Source organism: Arachis ipaensis, chromosome B01 (assembly GCF_000816755.2).
Source record: "Arachis ipaensis cultivar K30076 chromosome B01, Araip1.1, whole genome shotgun sequence".
In the NCBI taxonomy this organism is placed as follows: Eukaryota; Viridiplantae; Streptophyta; class Magnoliopsida; order Fabales; family Fabaceae; genus Arachis; species Arachis ipaensis.
The window spans coordinates 58,252,709-58,264,403 of record NC_029785.2 but is presented as its reverse complement, the minus strand read 5'-3'; the positions used below and the strand labels follow the sequence as shown (position 1 = coordinate 58,264,403).

General features: G+C 37.1%; 1 long non-coding RNA gene across 1 annotated transcript; it reads right to left on the bottom strand.

Annotated features, from left to right (window-relative positions):
* Positions 5,908–10,256, bottom strand: LOC107618124. The gene is made up of 3 exons (XR_001615155.2): positions 9,892–10,256; positions 6,494–6,619; positions 5,908–6,115 (listed from the first exon to the last, which is right to left on the bottom strand). It is a non-coding gene; the product is annotated as an uncharacterized LOC107618124 (long non-coding RNA).

The following is an 11,695-nucleotide window of genomic DNA, read 5'->3' as shown; positions in this document are numbered from 1 at the left end:
GCCGAATCGACAAATAATATATTTCCAGACAAAAAAAATCATTTGTTGTGATGTAATCTTGGCTAGGGGTTGTGCCTCTATCCATTTGGAAAAATTGTCAATTGCTACATCCAGGAATTTTACCTGCCCTGCTGCTGTGGGGAAGGGGCCGAAGATATCTATGTCCCATTGGTTGAATGGCCAACTTACCTCGGAGTAGTGTAGGAGTTCGGCCGGGAGATGTGTGATCGGACTGTGTTTCTGGCAGTTGTTACAGCTTTTAACTTTTGATTGGCAATCATGTTGTATTGTCGGCCAATATAATCCAGCTCTGAGGGTTTTTGAAGACAGACTTCGGGCTCCGAGGTGTGTACCACAGATCCCTTCATGTGCCTCGGCAATTGCAAGCTCGGCTTCTGTTCTGCAAAGACATTTTAGTAACGGACGAGAGAATCCTCGTCTATATAGGCAGTTGTTATAAATTGTAAAGAAGGATGCTTGTCGGCGAAAGTGTCGGACATTTTCGACATCGTCTGGCAAGATTCTTGTCCTAAGATATTCTATGTATGGAGATCTTCAATCTGCTTCCTGTGTTACACTTAAGATTTCTGTGAGTTCAATGCTTGGATTAAGCAATATTGACTGATAAAGGGATGACCCATTTGGTTGAGTACTGGCGAGTTTAGACAGAATGTCAGCTCGGCCATTACTCTCCCTGGGTATGTGTTGTATTTCGTATTTAGAAAATTTTGAAAGTAAATTTTGTACAATGTTAAGGTATGTAGAAAGTAAAGGGTCCTTTACTTGGTATAAGTTGTTTACCTGCTGGACGATGAGTAAGGAGTCGCAGTATACCTTAAGTTCGGTAATGTTTAGGTCGGCAGCGAGTCTAAGTCCGGCAATTAGGGATTCATACTCACTTTGGTTGTTGCTTGCTTTAAATGAAAAATTGAGGGAATGTTCGATGATGTTACCTTGGCTATCATCAAGTATGATACCTACTCCACATCCTTGTGGGTTGAAGGATCCATCGACGTATAAAGACCATTCGATGTAGTCTTCGGTTGTGTCTGGTACTGAGAATTTGGTGATGAAGTCGGCTAAGAATTGGGACTTGATAGATGTTCGGCCTTCGTATTTGATATCAAATTCTGATAGTTCCACCGACCATTTTACTAGTCGGCCAGCCAGCTCAGGTTTTTGAAGGACTTGTCGCAAAGGATGATCTGTCCGAACATGGATTTCATGGCTCTGGAAATATGGTCGGAGTCTTCTGGCCAAGAAGACAAGGGCTAGGGCCAGCTTCTCAATGCTCGGATATCGAAGCTCGGCATTTTGTAATGTTTTGCTGGTAAAATAGATTGGAAACTGCTTCTTTTCCCTTTCTGCAACAAGAGCAGAGCTTATCGCCCAGTTAGTGATAGACAAATATAAGAATAATGGTTCCCCCTGAATGGGGGTTTGTAAGATTGGTGGTTTTGAAAGATTTTTTTTAATAACTTGGAATGCTTGTTCGCAGTCATCAGTCCAACGGAAAGCTTTTTTCGTTTTTAAAGTTTGGAAAAAACATTAAGATTTAGAAGCTAGGCAGGGTAAAATCTAGAGAGTGCAGCAAGTCTCCCTGTTACTCGCTGAACTTCTTTGATGGTTTGTGGGCTTGTCATGTCTAAACCAGCTCGGCATTTTTCTGGATTGGCCTCGATACCTCGGCTTGTGAGTATGAAGCCGAGGAATTTGCCGCTCTGGACGCCGAATGTGCACTTCTCAGGATTTAATTGCATGTTGTATTTTCTTAGTTGACTGAAGATTTCTGCGAGGTCGTCAAGGTGATTGTTGCCAATCTTAGTCTTGGCGACCATATCGTCAACGTAGACCTCAATGTTTCTGCTGATCTGTTTGGCGAAGACTTTGTCCATTAGACGTTGATATGTTGAACTTGCATTCTTAAGGCCAAATAGCATGACTTTATAACAGTAGTTTCCATATTCAGTAATAAAGGTTGTCTTATTTTGATCGGATGGATGCATTCGGATCAGGTTATAGCCAGAATATGCATCCATAAAGTTGAGTTTTTCATAACCAGAGGCGTTATCAACTAAGCAATCAATAGAGGGCTAAGGATAGGAATCTTTGGGGCATACTTTGTTGAGATCGGTGAAATTAACACACATGCGCCATTTACCGTTATATTTTTTTACCATGACGACATTCGCCAGCCATGTTGTGAATCTGATTTCTTGGATGAAGCCCGCGTCGATGAGCTTCTTGGTTTCTTCCAGGGAAGCTTGTTTTCGGTCATGGCCGAGGTTTCTCTTTTTCTGTGCTACTGGACGGACAAATGGATCTAATGCCAACTTGTGGGATATGATGGAGGGATTGATGCCTGGCATATCAGCTGGGGTCCAAGCAAACAGGTCAGCATTTTGCTGTAAGAATGTTCGGAATGACGATTTCTCTTCTGAGGATAATATTGAGCCGACGTATGTAAATTTGTCCGTGCTTTCTGTGAAATAGATTTTATGCAGGTCTTCTGTTGGGGTTGGTCTTTTAAAGGTTCCCACTCTGGGATCAAGATCGGCTAGAGCTAGTAGGTCGTGCAGGCTGCCGATGTTGTGAACATGGGCTTTTGTGTTTGAGTTAGGTCTTTTGAAACTGTTGTTGTAGCATTCCCTAGCTTCTCGGGCATCACTGTGAATGGTTGCAATTGTGTTATCCTGCAAAGGAAACTTAACACAGAGATGAATTGTAGATACTATAGCGCTAAACCTATTTAAAAAAGGTCGGCCTAGTATTAAATTGTAAGGACTAAAACAATCAACCACTAAGTATTGAATGTCTGTAGTTTTTGACGAAGGAAACTCACTGAGTGTGGTTTGTAACCACACTGAGCCCATAACCGGGACTCTCTCACCTGAGAAACCTGTCAGGTCTCCAGTAGAAGGTTGGAGGATGTTGTTGCTCAATTTCATCTTCTGGAATGTGGAGTAAAAGAGGACATTGGCACTACTCCCTAGGTCCAGCAACACCTTTTTTACTAGGAGATCTCCGAGTTGTAGGGAGATTACGACCGGGTCATCTAGATTTGCTACACTGTTATTATGATTGGCTGTCTGGAATGTTATCTACGGAGAGTGTGGTAGTGTCTGCTGTTGAGTTTGATCGGTGTTGATGGAAAGCATAGCTCGGTAAGATCGCTTTCTCGCCGAGCTTGTGGCTCCTCCACCTGCAAAACCTCCGGAAATACAGTTAATTATACATATTGGTTGTTCGGGATGGTTGTTGTTCGGTCGGTCTTTATCTCGTCCATGCTATGTGGCCGAGCTTTGGTCGCCAGAAGGGGGTTCTCGCCGCTGTATGTGGCCGCCGATGTATTTGTCCAGGTGACCTTGCCGAGCTAATCGCTCCAGAAGGTCTTTGGCGATGATACAGTCGTCGGTAGTGTGTCCGTGCTTTTTGTGGAAAGAGCAGTATTTTGATATGTCCGCTCCTTTAGAATCTGGGTAACTACCGGCTTTTCTTGGCGGTTTGCTCAACTTCGAATTCAAGATCTCCTTGATGATATCGTCGCGCTTGGTGTTGAATTGAGTGTAGGATTCATATCGCGAAGTCGGTTTGAAGTTCTTCTTTTTGTCTCGAGTTCTTTCGTCGTCTCTGTAATGAGGCTTTTCTATTTTTCGAGCTTGCCGAAGCTCCTCGATGTCCATTTGACCTTTAGCCTTTTCGCGAAACTCGGTCATAGTCTTCGGTTTGGTTATGGCAATGGTTTCCTGGAATTTTTCTGGTCGCAGTCCGCTTTTTATGGCGTGCAGTTCCACCTCGGGGTGGAGGTCGGGTATACTCATGGCTATCTTTGTGAAGCACGTCATGTAGTCCTTGAGGCTTTCTTGCTGGCCTTGCTTGATTGTATTCAGGTAGTCGGAGTCGTATAGGTAGATGGCCGATCCAGCAAAGTGCTCCTCAAAGGGCTTTGATATGTCTCGAAATCGAGAAATAGAACCTGCAGGCAAAGAACAAAACCAATCAAGTGCAGGACCGTCTAAGTAAGATGGAAAGCAACGACTTAAAACTTTATCAGATGCACCGTTTACTATCATTATAGAGGTGAACTTCTTGATTTATTTCTTCGGATCACCTAACCCATCATAGGGAGTTAGGGTGGTCGGCAGAGTGAACCTCCTGGGTAGCACGAAGTTCATCACCTCGGCCATAAATGGTCCAGGGGAGCTTTTCTAATTGTCATCTTTGTCGTCTGACCGACCTTTCTCATTATGCTCAGGTTGCTCCTCTTCCTGTCGAGCAGTGTCAGAGACGTGTGTTAGCCCTGATTACTGTTCGGCTTCCTCTGTCCGTTCTTGCTGATCATTGTTGTTTTCGATTCAAGTGTTATTCAAGTTGGCAATTTGCTGTGCCATTCTTTGGTTCTCCTCGACCATGCGCTGGTTGGCTTGCCGTAACTCGGTCACCATCTGAAGGAGTTCAGATGGTGTGGGTGGAAGTTGTTCAGCCATGACTCGAGCGAGAGCCTCGAGGCTGATGATATATGGAAAGGATTATATTCTCGGCCCCACGGTTGGCGCCAATTGTTCTTGTATGGATACCTAAAGGGAGAGCTCGGTCCCTAGGAGTCGACGCCGAGTTGTTATCTTCGGTGACGATGTCTGAGCTTTTGTGTAAGTCCGAGCTTTTCTCCAAGAGGATATCCAATTGCACTGGGCGTGAGCAAGGAACAAGGGGGGAGTGTACCTACAAAGGCACTCCGAAACTTAAGTCAATATTGAGAATTCAGTTATGCATATCCTTAAGGATAGAATAACGTTCCTTTATAAATGGGGTAAGAAGATCGAATATATTAGTGTTGATCATCTGAATTGATGAATAATTATTAGGTCTTAACGACCGATACTTTATGATCGGACGTTATTACTATTAGGATGTATTCCATTAAACCGAATTAATACGTTTTGCCGAATTATAACGTAAGTTGCCGAGTTATGGTGTGTAACGCTGATTTGAAATGCTGGTTTTGTAACTATCCCGATCAATACTCTTAATTTTTTTTTCGAAGTAGGTTGATTAACTTCCATTCCTCCATCTATTCTCTCAGGATTCAATGATGATCTTTTTTTTTTTTTGCATTCTTTTTCTTGATACGAGTTCTTAGTCTTGCGGCATAAATATTTGAAAGCTTACTATCTGCAAAAACTTACAAGAACCTATCAAACTAAGTACATTATTATCCAAATTAAACCTTCCTAACACTAGTAAAATCTCACCTAAGTATTGCAAGACAGAATTTTTATCATCCTCCCATAGTAGTAGATCAGAAACAAACACTAACCTATTTATAGGAATTCTTTCAACCAAATACTCCAACAAACTATCTTTAATATCAGTTCTTACTTTACGACCTAATATTCGATGAGGTTCACAACACCAAAAAGGAAGAAATTTTTCTTCCAAGTTTTCATCAACATAAAAAGAAAACTCATCTTCATCCGTTCTCACTTTTAGGAACATTTTTTTTTGAAATCTTTAAAAAATGATTTGTATAATTTAAAAAAGGACCAACCCGGTGAATTATTCAAATTTACCGGCCCTTTCTATACTCTTTTTGCTTGAAATAGCGAAAAAAATACTGTTAAAGATAGTTTAAATTCTAAAAATTCCATCAAAATTTTAAAATCTACAAGAAAAACACCCATTCAGGTACACTTGAAAAGTATAGCCAAAAGTGAAAAAAAATGATGCCTTAGGCTACGGCTACGCTTTTTGGGCTACGGCTACGCTTTTTGGGGTGATTCCTATTCGGCCGTTGCCTATTCTCAAAGGCTACGCTTTTCTGCACCAAGGGCTACGCTTTTGGCGTTTGGGAATAGACTACGCTTTTCAAGAATATATTTATAACATTGATCCAAAAGTACTAGAATGAAGTTAACTGTAAAAATTTATACATCTCAAACTAAAGTAAGCATAACCATATCAAAACCATAATATCACTTAGCCAATAAAAGTATCTTCTAATAAAAATCATTAGTCAACCATACATGTAAAGATTCTAAATAGCAATCTATCTTAGCCAATAAACCACAATAATAATTAGCTTAATCTTCATTATTGCTTAATCTTCATTGTTACCCTGCATAATTATATAGAAAAGTAGTTAAAAAAATATTCATAATGACATTCGTAATTATAAAAATTAAATGGAACACGTAGACATAGTAAACCAAGAAAGCATATACTAAAAAAAATAACATGGTCACAGCAGAAGAGGTGAATTCAAGGAATTATATATTATCTTGTTTCATTCAAACGATGAAAATCTACAGGTGTTTCTTTCTTCCATTTCCTTTAACACAATCCTGATATGTCTCTATAGCATTTTTCATGCACTAATTAACCAGACTTTCACACTTAAATTAGATATAGGGATACAGATTAAAATTGGAAAAAGCACCAGAAATATCTTCACTTGAGGTGATTTAAGTGGGGAAAATTAAAAAAAAAGGTTTACCAGAATGAGCAAGTTTATTGAGACGGGTGTGCCTACTCAAACGCTGCATTTCCTGTTGAGATCAAAGAGCCAGAGAGAGAGTGATCAAAACAATCTAAAGCTCATGGCAGCCACCAAATTTTGCTCCTGAAAAGGAAACACAATTTCGGACGAAGAAAATTATTAATCCTCAACATGCATTTGGATTCAGTATCAATGAATAAGCTACTGAAAAAACCAACCATGAACAAAAGGAGAAATGATACATATTGATATTCCTAGATATTGTAGTATAAAAAAACCTAAAAACAATCGAATTTCAATAAAATAAGTTGGCAAAGTATTGGCAAAGTATAGGGAAATGTTAAAAGAAAGCAGTTGACTTATGAATGATGGAATAACTCGCCCATCATTACTCAAAAAGCAAAACAAGTACAAGAGTAGCAGTAGCAGTTAACAGAAACAGAAGAGAAGATGAAGATGAATGTGGTTTTTCATTTTAGAGTTTAGGATTTTATATTGGAGGGATGAAATTGAGCCTTGTAAAGGATAGTAGTGTAGAGAATGGTTAGTTAGCTTGTGACTTAATAAAACTGTTAAGGCAATTAAGAATCTAATAGATTTTTCATATCAGGCAAAGCTGTTAGTTACTCATATTATTAATGTATAAATAGGAGTGCAAGTCTTGTATGTAAAACACAATCAATAATATTGCTACTTGATGTATTTTTATTTATTCTCTCTCAATTTCTCTTCTTCATTTACTGTTCTTCATGTTCTTTAGATTCTTTTTCAAATCTTCACATGGTATCATGAGCCAAGGTTCTTTCAATATGGCCATAGGAGTAACACCCACTTTTTCTTCTGATTCCAAGTATTTTCTTCCAGTTATCACAGATTTGTTGCATGAAAACAACTATAGTACATGGCGCAAAACTATACTCATCACTGTACAGAGCCAATCTTTAGGAGATTATATTTCAAAAGAAAAAAATTCATCTCAATTTGCTAAAAAAAAGGTGGAAAATCATCAACTACAAAATCAGACAAGTATAAAGAGTGAAAATTGAAGGATCTTGCTTTGATGACATGGACTCTTGCATCGATGACTCCAACTTTCAAGAACAAAGTAATCAATTGTGTTATATTTCATGAAATGTGTGATAAATTACATGAAAAGTTCACTACTTCTTTCAAGACAAAAATTCAGAGTTTGAAGTCTCAAATAAGATCAATAAAAAGGAATGGAACTGCAGATGAATATTTGGCCAAGATCAGAGGTCTAGTTGATTTTTTGTTAGCTTTAGATTGTTCTTACCCTGAAGATGGATGATCATATCCAAGCGATTTTAAATGGACTCACAGAGGAGTATCATGTGTTCATTTCAGTTGTTATATCAAAATTGGGATCCTATACATTAATTGCATATCAAAATGAAAACACATAGCAACAGTGATGGGTTGGAAAAGCAGAAAATGAAGTTGAAGCTAATTTAAACATCAAATGAACCACACATAAATTCAAACTCAACCATAGTTTGATTCTTCATGCTTTTTTTTAGATAATATTTTCTCTTAATTGTGATATGCCTTATTTTACAAGTATGAAGTTTTGTTTTACAGTAAAAAATTTCTCATCCCTAAGTGTTGCATTTTAATATCTTCAAGAACTTTGACAAGAAGATGTTCAAGAAACTAAATAAATAAATATAATAGCTATATAGCTTCCTCTCTTCAAGAGAAAAGCATGCAATGTAAAATCACTTTAAGCGGAACCCAGAATTTGGAAGAATTCAGATTATTTCATTAAATAAGAAATATCAGAGTAAGTTTAGGCGATGGGTTCATTAATTTGTCAAATATATATACATCATTTAGTCCCAATTTCACTGATATGTGATTTACTGCTTACACTAAAAACACAACAGAAACATGTTTTTCTTAATTTATTTATACAAAAATAAATAAAAACTTAAATTTTAAATTTACTAAAAATAAAAAATGTCTACCGCTATATAATATAAATAAAGATAACCAACTAATTCTTATCCATATTTTTTTGTCTGTTTGTAGGTCTAAAACATTATGAATTTGACTGTAAGAGTTTGAGTAGTGGTTTGTAAGCTTCTCTTTCAACTGGCCTCCTTTTACTATGAATTCTAAGAATTAGCATATGAATTGCAGCATAAAAGACAAAGAAGATGATAAATGTCTAAAAATATTAACTTAGGAAACAAGCTTCCCTTTGTAGTACTTTCAAAGGGTTACCCTAAATAACTTTTGGTGCCATCAAACTTTGATTTAGAGTTGCTGTCAAGTGCAAAGAATGACAAACTTCTGCAAATAATGGGGTAAAGACAACATTTAAATAACAAGAAGGCCATATATGAATAAAAACTTAGACACCAGAAAATACAATTGTTGTTAACATGAAATTTCAATTGCTACATGTCAGAAATCTCAATGGCCTCTATTGACACTAGGCATTGTTGAAGGAGCTGCAATATAAAAAAGCATAACAAAATATGTGTAGAAAGAAAGAGTTTTCAAGACTTTGTGAGAGAGATGATATGAAACTGAATTACCTCATTCATTGATTACAAACAAGATACAAAGGGAGAACCTTGTATATGTGAGGGAACTAGCCTATACAGAAAGATATCCAAAATGGACTCAAAACAGGAAGCTTAAAACAGAAACTAACACCTGACTTACTATATAATATAGAATTGGAGGTTACAAACAAACTATTATTCCTAACTTCACCAGTAAATTAATGTATGCAGACATATGGGGACCATCACCAGTAAATTCAAGAAATGGTTTTCATTTTTATATTAGTTTTGTTGATGCATTTAGCAAATATACTAGTATCTTTCTTTTGGTCAATAAATCAGAAGCTTTTAAAGTCTTTAAACAATACAAATTGAGGATGGAGAAGTAAACAGGACACTCCATTTTAGCTCTACAATCTGATCATGGTGGAGAATTTACTTCTCAAGTTTTTACTGCATTTTTAGCATTAGAAGGTATTATTCATAGATTGTCATGCCCTTATATTCATCAACAATAAGGCAATGTTGAGAGAAAGCACAAACATATAAAGATAGGTCTATTTTCTAGAAGAAACGGAAGCTAAAAACAGAGAAATGGAAGCCAACTTATTCATTGAGAAAATTATTAATTGCATTTGGATTTAGTCTCACAAACAAAAATACAGAGAAAATAGACAAGCTGTATATTAAATCACAGTTCACAAACCCTAAAATACCACACATCTTCATCAACAACAGCATTCATGTTATCAAATTACAGTTCACAAACCCATATTTCACAGATTGAAATCCCCAAATTAAAACCCCTAAAATCGGAACCCTAAGCCTCTGAAATTTCAGAACCAAATAGAAATCACTACATACCTATTCAATGATGTGAGCACAGAGAAGACGATGATGAGAAGCACGGAGATGACGATGGTGAGAGCGGCAGCAGCGACGATGGTGAGGGCAGCGCAGCGACAATCAGTGCAAGATGGCGAAGAGGAGCGACGGTCAGTGGTGCAGCAATGTGGAGAGTCGTGAGTGCGGGTGACTGGTGAGTGGGGGGCGACGACGGTCACTAGCGAGATTGAGAGGGTTTCTTCCTGTATGAAAGGGTCAATGGTGAGAGTGAGAGGGTCAATGGCGAGAGCGACAGTGAGAGGGTCAATGGCGAGAGTGAAGAGAGTGAGTGGGGGGCGACGATCGACGGTGAGCTTTGGAGGCAGGGTTGCGAGGGTTTACGAAAGGGGATGAAGGTCGCGCTTTGCAGGTGATCAGTGAGATTTGGAGGGAGAGGGCCAACGGCGAGAGTGAAGAGAGTGAGTGGGGGGCGACGATCGACGATGAGCTTTGGAGGCAAGGTTGCGAGGGTGTACGAAGTAGGTGTAGGCGAGGCAGGGTTGCGAGGATGAATGAAGGTGCGTTGTTCTTTGGAGGGAATGACAAAAATTTCACTAAGTGGGCATGTGACTTTGCTTTCAGGGAAAAGAGGGAAAAAATTCACTGAATGTCAAATTTTTTGTTCTAGACACATTAGGCATCACTTTTAAAACGCACCCAAAACTTAATAAATAGGCTACTCTTTAAAAGCGTCTCTTTTGATACAAAAAGTGAACCTATAGATATTAACCTACGGCTACGTTTTATAAGTGATTTCTAAAATACCTAAGGCTACACTTTTTAAATGATGCCACAATTGTGTATCCTTTTCTCATATAAAAAGGCAACACGGAGGAAAGCGTAGTCTATTCATAGAATAGGCTACGCTTTTCAAATGTAACTTAAAAAAAGTGTGGCTGAATGGGTATTTTTCTTGTAGTGATACTTCAAAAACGTTCAACTGTTAGGATGTAATTTGAATAGAGCACAGTTTAATTGTTTTAACATAGAACACTCAAAGTTAATGGCATCTTTATTCTTAGTTCCTATGATAAACGCGTTCTTCACTATGACAGAGGAGCAATTCTATCTTCACTGGAACACTTTTCCTAATTAATCTAGTCTTATCTATTTTTTAAATAGTTTCTTCATCTACGAACAGAGAACTTCTCATCTTCACATTATCATTAACCCAGTAATATGGGTCTTTGTCATCCTTCTCTTTTTTCTTTTTTTTTTTCCTTCTCCCCCATTATTAATTTCTTATAACTCGCAGGCATATACAAAACTCAAGTGAAAACCGAAAGAAGGTAACCAGGGACGGACCCACGTTCAAGCAAGAGGGGGCATTTGCCCCCACAGAATTTTTTCAAACAAACTAATATATATATTATGTTTATCCCAAAATAAAATATAAATAATTTTTTTATATTTTATATTAAGAAAATATTTTGTTAAACTTAATAATTATATTGTTAAATTTTATTTAACATAAAAAAATAAATAAATAAACTCAAAAAATAGTGATAATTAACTTCATTATATTAGTTAATTAGTTAATAATTAAATTAAAACTTAGTTTTCTAATTAAATATAACTTAAATTATTAGTAATTTTTTTAAAAGATGATTTAAAATAAAAAATATATTATCTATATATTAATATATTGTATTAATATTTATTATTAAAATAATTTTGATTATAGTAATTACTTTAGTTAAAAAATTTTATTTATACTATAAAGACTATAATAAATAGACTTAACAGTTAAATATGAGATAATAAAAAATAAAGTAAATTTTTA